Below are 10,736 nucleotides of genomic sequence, written 5' to 3'. Positions count from 1 at the left end.
CAAAACAAGTTCCTTCCTGAGGCTATTTGGCAGAGGCACCATTGCTCCGTATGACTCTTAGTGCCGCCCAAGACGATTGTGATTGGTTTAAAGAAATGCCAATAAACCAGAGCATGTTTTTCTCCCATCCAGGAATGCTGTGTGGACTAGCCAGACCCAGGTCTGGCAATATAATACTATATCAGAATAAGCTACAGTTAAATGTTTTTCCTTTAATGTATATTCCTATTGATAAAGTCTTCATTTCACAGTGTAATAATTGTCTTGTATTATCATTGTGTGTTGGCAGTAGTTGTAGCTCTCCTTGGAGGGCGGTATGACATTTTACTCTCGTTTCTGTGTGACAACCCTCCCATACAGCCAGCGATTCCAGTCCAACACATGAGGAGAATATTAAGTTGTTAGGGCAGTGTTGTATGATGGAATATATTCCTTTTCTGCCAACCCAGGGAATCCAAATATGTGAAAAAAAGGAAACAATGTAAGATATTCACATCAATTTAGTTTGTAGACTAGTGTGTACCATAGCATCAGCAGCTCCACACAGGAGTAGGACTTGAGAAGATTAAAGCAGTGGCCAGGAGACAGAAAGCACATGGCATGTTTCCAAGGAAACAAGCTGTGCTGTGGACAAGTACTTTTTGATGGCGGTAATGTCAATATTCAGGAGTCTTGCTCCAGCAGATGCCCACTTGATTATTCATCTTCTTAGAATGTGGAAAAGAAAGCCATCAGCAAAGGTGTGTATGTACTGCAACCTGAAACACTAGCTGGGTGATAAAACCACAAATATTTACAGTGCACATGATGGACAGCTTTGCAGAAATAGTTTGACATTTTGGGTTGTTGCTGAGAGTTAGATAGAAAGACCTGTACGAATCTCATGTCTAAACCATAGACTGTATAAAATATAGACATAGTCTCTGTGCCGTCACATATAGGTTTCTGAAGAGCCAAAATGAAGGTCAAAGTGGGCGGCTCCTGGTGGCTCTGTGCAAACCCATCTTGGCAGTGCCTGACGTCCCCAGCTAATCCGAAAATGGGCAAAGAAGCGGAGCCTGGATGGAGCTGAGGCGGGCCGAATGAAGTCTACAGTCTCCTGTGACAGCAGCCACCTGTCACTCAAAGTGGCCAAGCCCTTAATTATGCATAATTTTAAGCCTTTATTATTTATAATTAATGCCAGTGAGTTACAATAATAAAAAAAAATCACCCCTTACAGTTGTCATGAAGTGGAAACTCAGCTATAGAGACCAAAACCGTTGTAAACATATTTAATTCTTAAAGCAACACTAAAGCACTTTTCCCGCTTTGGTCCCCCTACAGGTTGGACTTGGATTACATTACATTATGCAAGTTTGCCAGATCGGGTAGTGGATCTGTAGTTCGAATGAGACATAATGAGACGTTACGACAGCGGTAATGAATGATTCCGCTTCCAACCTGTAGGGGGACCGAAGCGGGAAAAGTGCTTTAATGTTGCTTTAACATGGGGGTTTATGGGGATTGACCATAGACTGTATAATATTAATGGACAGAGCATGTGTGACGTCACCCATTGATTTGTGGAGATAAAACCATTATGAAAATGTTTACTAAAGTAATAAATCAAGTGAGAAGTGGGTCACTTTCTCATAGACTTCTACAGAAACCGACCTTTTGCAACCGCACGTGTCACCCCCTGCTGGAATTAAGATAGAATGCAGGTTTAAGGCACTTCCGCATTTGCAGCACTTTGCAGAACCGGATGCTTTGTCCATTAATATACAGTCTATGGGGATTGACTCCCTTTTGCGAGCAGCAAGTGGCCATTCCAGGAACTGCAGTTTTTGGCACTCAAGCATGGGCTTCATTTTTCAGCACAGGAGGTTGCCGCTTGGTCTATACGATAAATATGAAGCCATAGCCAGAAGGCGGTTAGCTTACCTTAACACACAACCTCCTAAAAAAACACAATTGTCGTTTTTACACTTCTGTTTTTGTACAAATTAAACAGATGAAATATAAAATGTCAATTAGTGAGCTTTAGAGGTGCTGGTAGGGGATTTCTTTTACATTTGGAAAGAGCTAGGCTAGCTGTTTCCCCATTTGTACTGTAGCCTTATAATTACCATGCAGATACAATAGTAGTATCAATCTTCCATATCTCTCAGCAAGAAAGTGAATAAGCGTGTTTTCCATGTCTTTAACCAGTTAAGATTAATGATTAATGACAAAAATGAGCATTACGGTTTGAAACAGCAAAGAAAAGTGTGCAGTATGTGTGGGTTGTAAGGATTTCAACAGATCCAGTGTTGTTGTCTGCAGTTCAGATGTGGTTTGACATGTGTGTGGTATATATGACTCCTTTTAGGCGAGACAGTCCACATCGACTTGCACTACATATTATTTAATACTCTGACAGAGGGTTTTTTCAAGTTTGTCCAACTTTTTTTTCCTCTCTTTTTCCCGCTTGTGTTCAACTGGGTGCCAAAATGTGGCTATGTGCAGCAGTGCTGGAATATATCATGTACGGTGAGAGAGCAGAGGGGGCTCTCTGTGTGTGGCAGAGGCCTACACTTGGATTAATTTGTGTGATGTGAATTAATGGCTCACTGGAGTATGGTTGACGCCCTTTAGTATCACCCGCAAACTACGACACAGCTCTAGATGAGATCCCTGCTGTATTGGATCACCCACCAGGCTGTGCAGAGATGGTAGATGCAGAACCAAATTAAATGTCTTGTCACCTAAATCTGTTTTTTCTGCCTAATGAAATCTTCTCCAGGGTAGTACTTTAGTTACAAATTCTGCTCCCCTTGATTGGACTGGAAACGGTATCATCCCTCATGATTAACCCAAGTTCAAAACGTGAAAATGACCCAGAAGTATCAGACACTAATCATCACTATCCCTCCTCATCCCGCCAAAAATATGCTATTCTGGGAGCTCGCTATCTTTCTTTGTCACATACTGTACTCCACTTGCTTTTTCTTCCAGAGAAAAAAATCATGTCTTTTATGTGAAGCCTGTCATTGTATCTCGGGGATAGAGACAGGGGAATGAAATGTGTGTGTGTGTGTGTGTGTGTGTGTGTGTGTGTGTGTGTGTGTGTGTGTGTGTGTGTGTATGTGTGTGTGTGTGTGTGTGTGTGTGTGTGTGTGTGTGTGTGTTTAAACTGAAGGTGTGCTTTGATTCCAGCATGTTATTAATATATTGGTTTCAGGCCTGCAGTGAGATTACAGCCACACTATTCCTTGAACACAAACATGGGTTCCATACAAAAAGCCACTTTAGTCAAGTAGAACACATCTTATTTTAAAGCGGTGAGCATTACTGCCTGCTGTCGCGAACATGGAATCAATCATGCTTTTATTTTTGTAATTCCAGATTTAGTCCACTTAAGGAATAACTCTGTGTGAGCACCAGATAGCAGTTGGCAGTGTGATCGTACCATGCTTATGTATTGAATTTTCAGCTTTGTTTATTTTCTTTGGCTGTGGTATTTTCAAACCTGCTCAGTTTGATGCCAAATTATTGTTTTTCTGCGCTTCTGCCTCTGCTAGGGACAACAACGCAGTATAGGCAATAGGCTGCCTTAATTGTATCCTCAGAAGGACCAGAAAGTGTATTAAAATGTTAAGTATCATAACTTTTTGTTTTTAAGATTGTTTTTTGGGCATTTTAGGCCTTTATCTGTATAGCAGCTGAAGACATGAAGGGGGAGAGAGAGAGAGGGGGAACAACATGAAGCAAAGAGTTGAAGGTCAAATAATCTTTTTTATCTTTTTAACTGAAGTGAAAAAGAATCATTTAGACAAACACCATTTATGAGGAGTTAATGCTATAAAACACATAGTGCCAACAATATCGCAATTTGGCTATCATGTTTTAATGCTTTAAAGACCACACATGTTAGGCTACAGGCTACATGTAGCCCTAGTTTGTGTCTCTCATGGATCAGCATACATTCAGGTCACAGACATAACCATCTGGATCAAAAAATATTCAGTCTGCAGCACAATTGCAGACTGGATTATATTTTCTATTAACATAATGAGGAAAAATGTAGATACTGAACGTATCAGTTGAATGTTCATTAACAACGTAATTTCATTTGTTTTCCACCAAAATATCCAATCTTGCAATAAAATATCTGCTCATAGTGACTAAAATTCTGCTTTTTTATGGTTATGTTTAGTCACTCACAGCACTTGGTTGAGGTCAGGGAAAGATCATGGTCTTTGTTTATAACCGAAAATATCTGCGATTTGAAGCACAGGACATAATGTGCTTATTAACATTCAACCAGCCACCATCTTTCTCTAATCTTGACCAAAGTGTTTTTGTTATAACCTAACAACTAAAGCTTAGATTGGGCCCAAAAAATCAAGCCCGACCCTACCCGAGCCCGTGCACGTTGTGTCCGAGCCCGGCCCGGCCCAACACATTAATTGGAATTATGAGCCCGAGCCCGATTAAAACCCGACAGTTTTTTAATACGTGGGCCGTCTCAACTATAATTCCGAGTTGTATGAACTACAGAAATCTGTTTAGAATTATCTTAATGAATAATGCAACAAGGATGACGCATGTAAACTGTGTTGTTTGTTTTTTCAGAATGGAATGGATCGGAAATGGATCCGAAAGAAGAAACATGTGGGTAACAGATCAAGGCAGCAACATAATCAAAGCCCTGGAACCATATAGGAGACTTTATTGTCTCGTTCATCTAATTAATACTGTCCTTCGCCACGGTCTGCATGCTGACGAACTGGCCGACAATGCGCTGGATATAGGAGAGACCATATCTGCGGCTAAAGGACTCGTGAGATATCTGAAATAATCTGGCCTGGTTGCGCAATTATCGAAGACAATGCTACAGATGGGGGAGACACGATTTAGCACAGTTTACCTCACATTCAAGTCAGTGCAGGACATATACCCAGAGCTACGGGAGAAGCTGGAGAGGCATAGCTTTCTCCCCACCCAATTAGGCTAATAAAGTAATGATTAAAAAAACACAAATGCTTGATCAAGGGTCCGGCCCGGTCCGGCCTGAGGATAGTGGCGGGTCGGGCCGGGTCAAGTTCGGGCATGGGCAGAGAATCTAAACTCTACTAACAACAGATGTGACTCAGGATGCAAATCCTGGTCTCTGGAGACAAAATCCTGCAGGTTGTACGCCCACCATCCATCCTGACCTTTCAGTACGGTAAATAAATGTAGCGCTTCATTCTTGAAAAAGAAACCAGTGGCAAGATAATACTATAGAGTACTTGAGATCTGCTAGTGTTGGGCCATAATTTAACATTATTGTTTACCAACTTTAAGTGACATGGTATTGTGATTATATGATCATATAGGCCTTTTTCACAGCAGACATTTCAACATGCAGAATAGGAAAAGTGCAGGTGTAACTTATAATAATAACAATTATAATAAGAATAATGATGGCTCTGTTCTGTTCAAGTGTCTCAGTAAACAGTGAGGCAGCATGAACAATACGGGACCTTGGAACCAAAGCAGCAAAATGGTATTTAGCCACAGTTGGGGTTTTGTTCAAAACTTTTCGATACAATACATATACTGATACCAATTTGAAAAAGAAATCAATTTTAAGAAAAAGAAATTACAAAATTACACATTACAGTTCAAATCTTTTTTTTTTTTTTTTTTTCAGCTGTGACGCACACTGTAGTCAAGCCTCTCAAAATAAAACAACAATCTCTATGCGTAGTATTTTTCCTGCATGACTCTACGACGTGTAACGTTAGACAGCCAATCACAAGCATTATTAGATCTTGGTACAAGCATGGTGTATGCTTATTGGGTCACTGATGCTGATGAGATTTACTCATTAGGTATTGATATTTGATATTGAAGGACAAGGCATTTTTCAATACTGTGAAGGTAATTCGTTTGATGCATAAAAGTCAAAGTTCGGTACCCAGCCTTAGCCGCCATTGCTTTTATTATTTGTGTCTTTTGAAAAGTGCTATATAACTAAAGTTTATTATTATTAATATTAATATTATAATTATAGCTGTTTTGTGACTGCTAATTTGTGATTTGGTTGTGTTCAGTGTTTCTATGATTAGTTTACTGCTAACCAATCTGAACCTAATCTGGAGTTCATGTGTTGCTAATACAACATTCTAATTATGTGGAATTACTGTTGGGCTAACTGTATTTTACTCTTTTAATTAATCTTGTGGACTTTATGTGTTTATTTGCCAGATTAATTATTATGCTGTACTTCCCTTGGCATAAAGCACAATGTAACTAATTGAAAGCTAATCTATACTTTTGTGAATCCAGTTTCCTTGTTGCTGTATTACAATACCTTCGATCTAACTCTTATTTATGGAATTTCATCTTTTTCTGATTTGTAATCACTATTATTGACGTTGTTATACAATACTGTTTTCACAGTTTCACAATTGCTTCCAGTACAAACCTCAAAGGCAATTTGTTGCCTTCAACCTTTATTGGAAACGTGTTTAGCTCGCTGCATAGTTGAGTGCAGAAGAACATCAATAGCAGAAAAGTATTGTATCATATGTTATGCCATGTTGATTTCAACCATATGGTTCAGCCCTAGATCTGCCATTAACTGTTTCCACCTGCTCTGCAGCCTTCCACACAGAGTTGACATAAATCAATATGGCTGCTGTTTGAGTAAGAATCGTGGCAATTTTAACAAACATAAGATAAAGATACAGCAAGTATTTTACAACGAGCAACAAGCAAGGAACTATTCATGTAAAAACAATAGTAACTAATGAACCTTTTACTACAGTAAAAGGAACTTTTGGAGATCATGCCTGACACCAATCACCTCACTTTTAGTGACCTTGAACCAAGGTGGGGCTGTGTATTCTGAGCTCTGGACAATTTGTCTCTCCAATTTCTCTGCAATTCCTGCAGTCCATCACTGTCATAAGCTCATTATTGATCAGAGACTGATGCGTCTCATGTTCACAGTTAGTTGTCTTCTACTGTATCCTCATTGCTCTTATGTGAGCTTTTCACTGTGATATGTGCGACATCAGAACTGTAAAATAAAACAGGATGTTCCAGTATGATTTCCAGTAACAATAAAAATATTAGTACTATGATATTGAGCGCACTCTGAAGTTCTTTATGAAAAAGGCATGATAAATGATTTTCATTTAACTCCAGTGGTTTAGAGAGACATGCAAAATATGCCGTCAGTGATCAGGGTCCTCCCCCGGAATCTAATTGACCACCCCTTGTGTCCTCCTACCAGAGTCAGAAGGTGATCGGTAGTAGGAAAGAGGCGCAAAACAACCACAAAGAGTCACAATATGACCAATGCAAAACAAGCAGCAAAAGGACTGAAAAGAGGTGCAAAAAAACTGAAATGGGATGCAAAAAGACTACAAAAAGCTGCTAAATGACTACAAAGAGGCACAATATGACAACAAAGAGATGTAAAGCAACCACAAAGAGACACAACATGACCACAAGATGCAACAGGTCAGAAAAGAGATGCAAAGTGTTGTTTGTTGTCATTTTGTACCTCTTTAGTCTGGGTTCCTTGCGCCTATGTAGGAGGGTTAAAAAACTTTTAAACCCACCCATGTCGGTATTTTAATATTTGAAGTGAAAGTTGTGGAAGTAATGGTACTCAGCTGCCTCCCTCTCAATAAGATGGATATACTGTAAGTTTTACAACAAAACATTTTTAACGCAGCCTGAAGCACTTCACTGTCCAAACAGCAGCAGGAAATTACTCCAAATTGTACCCAGAATGTGAGTATATGAACAAAATGCCCCGTACAAGTGTCTTAAATCATTGTACAAATGTCTAAGGACTGCTATGTGGCATGAAAGGAACATCCATCTCATTTAAATAAGTCAACAACTCCAGAGTATTTAGATTTTGGGCTCAGTAGAGACGGGGTGCTTCCACAGGAGAAGCCCCCCGGCATGTTAGCTTTCTGCTGATTGACTCAGCGGGCTCTCATTATCATGAGCAGAATGAGCTATAAATGTTCTCACAGCCTTTCCTGTTTATTTTTAGGTTACATCGTGGTTGGGGAATGTCACTTCAATGCCAGTTTTGTTTTTCTCTCAAATTGAGAGGAGCAGTTACCATATTATTTATAGAATCCTTTATTTAGTATTCCCACTAGAATAATCCCAAAACCTCTTTATTGGTGAAGTGAGGTTAACTCTTCAAAGCTGTGGCTCTGCTGTATATACTGCCCTCTGCATTTATTTAGCTATGTGACACCTCAAATGATGTAAGAGTACACATTGGTTTTTATTATGTTTGTCTTCGGGCTACGATCTAACAATGAAATACCATAACTCTCAATTATGTCAAGAGCTGTGAACGGCTAAGGAGCTAAAGAGGTTTGAAGCTAAAGAAAAGCCATAAATGGTTTCACGCATAAAAGAGCTCAGAAAAATGTTTTCTTAGAATCAGGTAGAGCCGACGTCCTCTCCCTCTGCTGGATTATCTTCTTTTCCAGTTATTCACATTTTAAAGGTCCCATGGCGTGACAATTTCACTTTATGAGGTTTTTTAACATTAATATGCATTCCCCCAGCCTGCTTATGGTCCCCCAGTGGCTAGAAATGGCGATAAGTGTAAACTGAGCCCTGGGTATCCTGCTCTGCCTTTGAGAAAATGAAAGCTCAGATGGGCCGATCTGGAATCTCCTCCTTATGAGGTCATAAGGAGCAAGGTTACCTCCCCTTTCTCTGCTTTGCCCGCCCAGAGAATTTGGCCCGCCCATGAGAGAGAGACATCATGGCTTTCAAACGAGCAAAGTGGAAGTTGGTCAAGGCCACACCCCCACTCTCCACCTTGCCCCCCCTCTCTCCTCCTCAATAGCTAGAGACACAGAAATGGCACATACTAAGGAAAGCTCATTGTGGGACTGGCTCTAGTGGCTGTAATTCTGCACCAAGGCTGGGGAAAAAGACTTCAAATACAGTATTAGGGGACCACTAAGGTCTATATCAGGGGTGGCCAACCAGTTCAGCATAAAAAGCCACAAAAAAACCTGCACCATAGCAAAAAGCCACACAACACATGCACGTCCACACTACAACAGCAACAGTGACATTCAGATCTGATGACAGTTATAATACATAGCAGTTTTCATAGTTTTTTTTCTCACTTAGATTGACTCAGTGGGAAATCTGACAGTCTTTGTTATCCACAATCCTTTTCAGGTCTTGCTAGAACTCTGTTGTGGCCACTCGAAGCGACTCTTTCACTCGTTTGTCACTAAAGGGGCTTTCAAACAATCTGATTCAGCAGTGAAAGGGTTAACGAGGAAGGTGATCTGTGGCAGCTTTTTTTTCCTCGGGTTGCAGAATTTGTCCTCAAAACTGCTGCTGCATTATTTTTTATTTTAAAATAATTGGCAAATGTATTGGCAAGTGCATTCCATTTTTTTGTACTTATCTGAAATGTTTCAAAAAGTAAAAAATAAAAACAATAAATCCACCAATAACACAGCCCCCAGCCACACAGTAAGAGCCTCAAAGGAGCAGGCAAAGAGCCGCATACGGCTCAAGAGCCACAGGTTCGCCCCCCCTGGTCTATATAAAAGCATCCAAAGAGCACCATGTCATGGGACCTTTAATGTGACATTATGTGTCTGCAGTGATGAAGAAATAAATGGCTCTAAGTTTTAACACGTTTGTATTTGACTTTTTTAAACGGTTGATTGCTCAGCAGTTGCATTGATGGATTGAACAAAAGCTACAGATAATTGTAATTTGTTCACATAATACATGAATCCGTACAAATTGCAATCTTGTAATTCTTGAGGTTTTTCTTGCACCGCAGACAAGAGGCAACTGAATTTAGCATTGAACATAAAGGTAATGGTGAGGACTATGAATGTTGTAGATGAAGTGTACATTAAATATTTCTCACCTCTGATGCACAGGACATAAATTCTGTATTGCAGCTACAGTATATCCATCTAATGTTTAATATATTGCCCATATCTATATTTTGTTCCTTTCCATTTCTGATCATTTTGATAACTGCATTTCGTCTGACAGTTTCTTTGAGAAATGTAGAGTACTACAGTACAGTATAAACTTCAGACAGTTCAGATTCACGTTATCTGAAAGCACTGTCAGAAACTAACACGTGTTTTTTTTTTATCTTTGCCAAAAAGAATAAAAAAAAACAAACAAGAAATATACATAATTTCGACTCCTTTAGTTCAGTTTGAGCATCCAGCAGTTTACATTAATTAACGTGCCATACAGCCGAGCATGCTTCTTGAATGACAATATTGTCCTCATTTGCTTCAGACGCTCTTATCAAAAGTGATAGACCTGGCAAGATCAAAGTGCAGCCTAGTGGTTTCCCCTCTGGCACTTTCTGACTGGGAGAGTGAGCTTTTAAAGGACTTGTGACAAGCACATTGCCTTTGAAGCGGATTAGTATTGTTACCGTCTCATGTTCCACTACTGTCCCCAGAAGTCAGTGATTTAAACTATCTTGCCGACTGAACCCCACACAAATTTCCCAGTTGTGAAATATTTGTTCTCACCATTTCAAAGTGGCCCCTTGAGCCCTATAGGGCTGCACTATAATCATAATGAACAGGACCTCTATAGGGCCCAAAAAGCTGCTGCTGATAAAACTTATTAAGCTTCTTTTTCATGTCCCTGAGGAAAGATTGATTGCACTGAAAGCTTTTTAATATAAATATATTATCTCCCAACAGTGCCATGAAATCTCACTCGAAAAA

This window comes from Sander lucioperca, chromosome 7 (genome assembly GCF_008315115.2).
Source record: "Sander lucioperca isolate FBNREF2018 chromosome 7, SLUC_FBN_1.2, whole genome shotgun sequence".
NCBI lineage: Eukaryota > Metazoa > Chordata > Actinopteri > Perciformes > Percidae > Sander > Sander lucioperca.
Note: the sequence above shows the minus strand (reverse complement) of the source record.